At 37.7% G+C, this 7634-nt stretch overlaps 1 pseudogene; it reads right to left on the bottom strand.

Moving 5' to 3' along the window:
* Window positions 1-4927: 4927 nt before the first annotated feature.
* On the bottom strand, window positions 4928-7398 carry LOC137257951 (uncharacterized; annotated as a pseudogene).
* Between the last annotated feature and the right edge of the window lie 236 nt (window positions 7399-7634).

Raw genomic sequence — 7634 nt, 5'->3', positions numbered from 1 at the left:
GAAAGGATGGAGAGAGCACACAGAGACAAATGAATCCACAATCAGTAACTTTGTCAGCACTTATGCACATGCTGCACCTGGCTGTTCCTTGCTTTGCACTCCTCCCTCGTAACAAACAGCGAACTGTGGCAATATTTTAATAATGGTTTGTTAAACAATTTTTTTATTTTTAGGACATAAATTTTGCAAAATAAATCACAGAGTTGGGCTGAAGTTTTGATCATGATCAACATTGCACTGATTATTATATATATGTTCAGCAGTTAGATTGAAATTCATCGGTCCGCTTTTGAGCCAGTCGAACTGAGATAACCACAGATCACTCATAATGGGTCGAGTAATATATATAATGTTGATACTGACCATCTGTAGGTCATTTCTATGTAGTTGTTATCCTGTGTGGGAGGAAGGGAGTGTGTGTGTGAAAAATATATTAGTTGTTATGAAATGCCTTGAAAACGCTCTGTTACAAAATGTATATATACTTTTATACTTATGAAAATATGGAAATGTTGTTAAGACTTTTTATCCAACACCATTATGGATATGTTTGATTGTGTTTTTGATGTGTTTGGAGTAGGGGCTATGCAGTATGTATAAAACAATGAAGTGCCTGCTATTTATTTTAGATGTGAATCAAATGGCTGTGTATTCAAGAATATCGAAGCACATTCTTTGTCTTCCATTTGTGCCAAATCTATTGTTCATATTCCTTATTTTTATACATATTTATGTTAATGGTTTAGTCTTCAACAAACTATATAATATCAACGAAAAGACAAAAGAAACTGTCTTTTTAACTTGAAGAATGAGAAATGGAAGGGGATTTGGGAAAGAACTATCCATGTTCCCAGTGTTCCCAAACAACTGATGCATGTTCAACATGGCAGCTTAAATGATTGCATGATTACTTTGCGCAATTGTTTTTCTCAAATTCTTGCTCAATATTAGTCACTGATGTGCTTGTACCATATTTGATTGCTTATAAGATGTCATATAGTTAAAGTGCAGCAAACCTCAAAAACCCATGGGTTTCTAATAAGTCTCCCTCTGGCTACTGATCAGAAAAGTGGATCTTATCTGCCTATGAGTGACAGGACTGTGATTACTATGGGTGCCTGGCACAGCCTGGCAATGTCAAAGGTACATATCTGTCAACACTTTTACAACATATTTTGATTAAAAAAGAGATTAATTTGATTAGCTCATATGAAATATTGAATTTTTAGTTTACTGGAAAGAAAATCTTCAACATGGTGATGTCAGCATCAGATATGTGTACAACACCAACACTGCACAATATAGCGTAAGTAGAGTGGGGAGGGGTTTGTTTTCACAGCCAGCCTGAAATACGAAGAACTGTGTGAAATTCTTAACCCAATCACAGGCTTGTCTCAATGGAAACACACCTATTCTGGCCACCTGACTAGTACAGTGGGAAATTCAAATGTGGATTTAAAAAAAGAGTAATGTATTTTCAAAATGTATGTTTTGTAGTGTCTCCATCAATACATTTTACCACGAGCCTTCATAAAATATTTTACACTAAATTCCAACGTTAACGGTAAGTCAGTTTTATGATATTTCATGAAATGTACGTGAATACTGGTTTGCTTTGCATCAAAAGACAGGCCACACACCATATGTGTATGGTTTGAACCCCAGCCTTTTAAGAAATATTGTTGAGTGTGAAAGCATACAGTGAAAGTCAGTAAAGGAATGACAAGAAAAAGTAACATTCCAGTTCATCTTTTCACCCTCTAGTCTGTGCTTTAGAGAAATGATTGTTTTAACAAAGATTTTTATGTTTTATGTTTATTATTTATCAACAGAAAATTTTTAAATTGAGTGAATATTAAATATCTTTGTGTACAATTAATTGTTTTGTTTGGGATGCCAGTGGTTTAATGATGTTTAGATGTTGCTTCCTCGTTAAAACAGATAAATAATGTGTGTAGATTTGCATAATTTTATTGACTAATTGGCATTTTAACTTCCTCATTAAATTCAGTGTTTTACCTCCACCTCAGTGTAGAATGTGTCACAATAGTGTTCAGTGTGATTGTTTTATTCAGATTTTAGTTTGTAGGGTGGTCAAGTGGTTCAAGTGTTAGCTTGCCTATGTGATAACACATTTGATTCCCTATTAACTTGTGAAACCCAGATTTGGTGTTTTCTTCTGTGATATAGCTGGAATATGGCTGATAGAAGCATCCAAACTCACTCACTCACTCTGAGTTGTTTTGGTTGACAAATGTGATATTTGTTTGATTGTGTATTTAGAATGTGTTGTGTGTTTTGTTTATTTGTTTATGAATTATATACATGGCTGTGATTGATTGATTGATTGTGTTGTCATGTATAGCAAGATATTGACTGGCACAATTTGTATGATACTTCATGGTACTTACCTCAAGACATGTAGTATCATGGTATATATATTCCTAGATATATATTGGCATTACAGGCCTCTCAGGATATGCATTGTCAATATATACACTATGCCAAGTGTAACTTAGGATCTATGCCATATGTAACTTAGGATCTATGCTATATGTATCTTACGATCTATGCCATATTTAATGTAGGATCTATGCCATATGTATCTTACGATCTATGCCATATGTAACTTAGGATCTATGCTACATGTATCTTAGGATCTATGCCATATGTATCTTAGGGTCTATGTGATATGTATCTTAAGATCTATGCCATATGTATCTTAGGAACTATGGCATATGTATCTTAGGATCTATGCCATATGTATCTTAGGAACTATGGCATATGTAGCTTAGGATCTATGCCATATGTATCTTAGGATCTATGCTATATGTAACTTAGGATCTATGCTATATGTAACTTAGGATCTATGTCATGTTACTTAGGATCTATGCCATATGTAACTTATTATCTATGCCATGCGTATCTTAGGAACTATGCCAGGTGTATCTTAGGATGTGTGCCACATGTATCTTAGGAGCAGTGTCATTGACTCATTATGATGTATTTTTGAAGTACATAATGCCAGTATACAATGAATAACAATAAACAACAACCAAAAATACCAAAACAAAACAATTAAAATTCCAACAAGTTAGTATAAATAGTCGGCAAGCAAGTTAAACTTATGAATAGGTAACAATGGCAAGAAATCAACATAGGTGATTGTTGTAAAATGTGAATGTCACAATTGTTATGCGACTTCAGCAAGTAAGCCAGCATGAATAATTGAATGCGATTATTTTTCAGTATGTAATTAATATGTGAAAAACAACTGCTTGTTATTTGTCAATTTCCAGCCAAGCAAATACCTAATTTTAAATGTTGACGTAACCGTCAACGTCTTTTCGGACAATGATTATGCTGATGAAGCATTCGTAAAATGTGACGCCACGCGCCGCATCCACGCCTGGCAACATCACAAACTGAGAGTTGATGAGTCTTCTCGTATTTCGGTAAGCCTTTTAATGTAGACTGACCGAACCGCCAGCCCACAGAAAATACGGCTGATGTTGAATCAAATAACCATTTTGATATTTTACAAGGTCTAAATTCCCGTATCACGTTCTGGGCCCCGTTTCAGAAAACGATCGCAGCGCTACATGAATGAGCTTTGTTTTTAACCGCACTCACCAATATTCCAGCTACTGGTGACGGTCTGAAAATAATCGACGCAGGATGAGACAATCCAGTGATCAACACATCTACGATATTGTGATACGATGGTATGTGTCATCGAACTTGACCACCCAATCCCGTTAGTCGTCTCTTACGTCAAGCATGGGTTATTGATACCCCGATCTTCACGGGTTCCTATCTGTCGTACGTTTAAGTATGGGCGTTATGACAATGTAAGCGCTACAATCGCTTTGTAGAACGGGGCCTAGAATCGGTCAGCGCTACGGTTGTCGTAAGTCTGTGTTATTGTATGGGACTTCCGATCTCCTTAGCACTAAAATAGGTCAATGACGCAGGCTACTGCAGTATGCATGTAACATATGAATATATCAGTTTTCACGACGACCTCGTTCATCCAGTCATCTGTTCTTTAGGAGATGAGTACGCTATTTCATTCATGTGCATGTGTATGTTATATATACCCAGGAATGTAAATTATGAATGTTTTTAATGTTGTCCCTGCTATATTCTTAGGACAATGTTGTATATGTCACAAAGCCTTTGACTGACTCAATGGCTACCTGATACAATCACATCCAGAATGCAAAACGAACCAAACATAACTCCATGGTGATAAAAAAGTTGTGATACAGTTCTTCAAACTTTCACCCACCAAATGTGTTATTGATTTGTTATATCATTTCCCAAGGAATGGCACGTAAAATATTGTTTTCAATAAATTGAAATTGTGATTGAGGTTGTTGGTTTTGAATTTTGGTGATGTTGCCTAGTGGTTTAAGCGTCTGGTCGTGACGCCGAGTCCCCACCCTGGGTACAATGTGAGAAGCTTATTTCTGGTGTCCTCCGGCATGATAGTGCAAGAATATTGCTAAAAGCGGCGTAAAACCATACACACTCTCTTAATTTTGTGAACGATATCATAAAAAATCTACATTTTTAGTTAAATGTTTACTAAAACTTCACTGTATGGCAACTCCTATGTCACAACATGAATGGTGTTCATGACGGTAACAATCTGGTTGTTGAAGGACAACGATATAATTCATACAGAAGAGAATTGAGTCCGTAAGTCAATTGTAACACGCGCAGATTATGATTCTTTGTTTCTCAACACATGTAACAGAGAATTCCACAACGTGATTAGCAACATCAGATGGCGCATTTTGGATGAACTGAAATACTATTCGAAGTGACCTTAAATCCAAATCGGTACCTACATTAATGCAATAAAACAAGACCTTTCAAATGTCTTGGGCTTATTCATCTGACAAACAAGCAAACACTAAAGTCATGACTCTGGCATTTATTGGCAATGCAGACTGTGTGCTCGAAACGATTACATGCGAGTTAGACACACGTAGTCTGTGAGGAAATCAAGCATCGCACGGCCAGACTCATCCAGGACGTCAGCTTCAGCATTGACTCTGTTCAGGTCCTGGACCGCCCCTGGCAAGGTCTTAGCAAGCTCTGCAGCTCTGTCGATGAAGCCGACCCTGGTGTGGAAGGTGATGAGACCAGCGGAGACGTAGGCAGCATGCAGCGATTTGTCGTAATTGCGAGGTTCCTGTCGAATAGCAGACATTGCTTTGGAAGACGAGAAACATCCTTGTAGGCACCATGGACGAGTTCGGCATAGTATACACTTGTGTGGATGAACTCATGAACAATTTCTTCCACCATCAGAGGAACCGTCCAGTCTTGACGCGGATCCAACCATATGAGCCCTAAAGCAGAGGTTATCGACCCACCTCTGTACATGTCATCTTCGTCTTTGAAGAATGTAATACAAGAAACCATTTGAACCATTGCGTTGTATAGTTCCGGGTGCGTTTTGTTGATTACGTTCAGTGTCCTGTTGGCTAACAGCAGTATTTTGTCCTGTTCATCCTTAGTGAAGAGGTGTTTCCCTGCCTCCAGATAAGACTTTGAATGTTGTACAAGATTTGATCGGTTCAATCCATCCACGACATCTTCGTCCCCAAAGCTGAACATTATCTCGTTTGTCTTAACAGGTAGATATATGCCCTGCAAATCTTGAAGTTCCTCAAAAAAGTGTTGTTTTAAAGTCGCGTTCTCGGTGATAATTTCCTGTGTGCTAATGTGAAATGTCTGCAGGTACCTGCAGTTGAAACGCGCTCTGTATGGGAGATCCACTTTTAGACGCATCGTATTCCATTGCTCGCTTTGAAATGTCTGCAGGTACCTGCAGTTGAAACGCGCTCTGTATGGGAGATCCACTTTTAGACGCATCGTATTCCATTGCTCGCTTTGAAATGTCTGCAGGTACCTGCAGTTGAAATGCGCTCTGTATCTGAGATCCACTTTTAGACGCATCGTTTACCACTGCTCTCTTTGAAATGTCTTCACCTGACCATTTGATAATCTTTTCTGTGTCAAACTTCTTTTCATAGACTCCTTTGAAATTTCTAGCCATGTAGTTTCTGAAGTATTCTTTCATGTTGTCATGCAAGGTACTTTTGAATCCATGTTTTGTTTGCTTGGCAAGCGGACCAATGATGAATGCTTGCAAACACACCAAGAATAGAGTTCTCAGTCTCATACCTACGGAAAAAGTTTCAGTCTGTGTTACAAACATTACTGCCAGTAAAGAGCTGGAGAATTAATTTGGTGTTATGATAGGGAAACATAACACGCCGCCTTCAGCAGTAATTCAACTGTTTTAAACAATCTGTGTAAAATGGCGTGTTTGCCAAACAAGACAGGTTAATTTTAAGAGCACATCTATCTAATGGATCATCATGTACACTAATCCGTTATGTATAGCTCCCCAAATCACATATGAACCTTAGCTCTTCATTGAAAACAGCCACTTGTCTCTAGATTCATATGGAACCGAGGGAATGTGGCAGTTTGAGGCTTGTCACAAATGTGTGAAATCTCATTGATGCTAAACTATGAATGCTCATCCACCATTTAATGCTACACTTCAATGTTATGAGAGGAGATGCAAGAGTTTAGTGCAGCAATTATAAGGCGTTATGGTGGACATTACAAAGTGACGTCACTATACTGTCACCTCATGATGTACGAGCACTTTGCGCTATATGCTAATGAAAGTCAAATGCACGTGAGAAATGAAGGTATTTGTTCACTGATAAACGGATATTTTGGAAGCAGTGTTTTCTTGCAGATCGTATGTGTTTAACACAGTTTGGTGAGTCACACCTTCATGCAAAAGCCATAGAAAGGTTCGATTCCCCACATGAGTCCCATTTCTAATCTTCATTTCATGAAGCCCATTTCTTGTCTCCCCTGCCGTGAAAGTACCGGAATATTGCAAAAACTCTCTCATTCACTCCACGTCAGGAACATAGTCCGTCTCGTAGAGTGTACCGAAAGGTTCGTCCTTTACCTAGCCTCAGAACAATCACTCTTTGCAAATCACATTCACTTAATAGAAATGATTGCAAAATTTGAAATTTAGTGCCTTCCGAATTAAAATAACGAAAGACGCTCTCAAATCTATATATTGAAAGCATCTTTCGTTCTTTCAATTCAGAAGGCACTAAATGTCAATTTTTGCAATCATTTCTACTAAATGAAGGTGAGTACATTCATATATATATGTTCAGTGGAGAGTTAACACGGATTCATGTGATTGTATATACGAATCCTGCGTGGTACCCAACCACGTATTCCTGATAGTAACAGGTACTTTATGATAAAGAGAAATATACTTACTTGCAGGAAGTATGGAACAGCTCCTAACGAACTGTAAACAATCTCAAAGTTAAATATACCATTAATGGGGGCATTTGACGTCAAATATCATACGCAACCGTCATATTTCCCATACAGATAATATTTTTCAATTTTTATATGAAAATAATTCTAAACATAGCTAACAAATAAAAATTCCAGATAGTGTTGTCGTGTTGTGCGGAAACTCTCAGCACTGTCGTTTTTTCGCCGTATATGCCATATTGTTTTAGATACCTGGATTATGACTGACGAGAACTAGGGTCATAACAACC

Source organism: Haliotis asinina, chromosome 12, assembly GCF_037392515.1.
Source record: "Haliotis asinina isolate JCU_RB_2024 chromosome 12, JCU_Hal_asi_v2, whole genome shotgun sequence".
Lineage (NCBI taxonomy): Eukaryota > Metazoa > Mollusca > Gastropoda > Lepetellida > Haliotidae > Haliotis > Haliotis asinina.
Note: the sequence above shows the minus strand (reverse complement) of the source record. Positions and strands in the feature narration are given on the sequence as shown.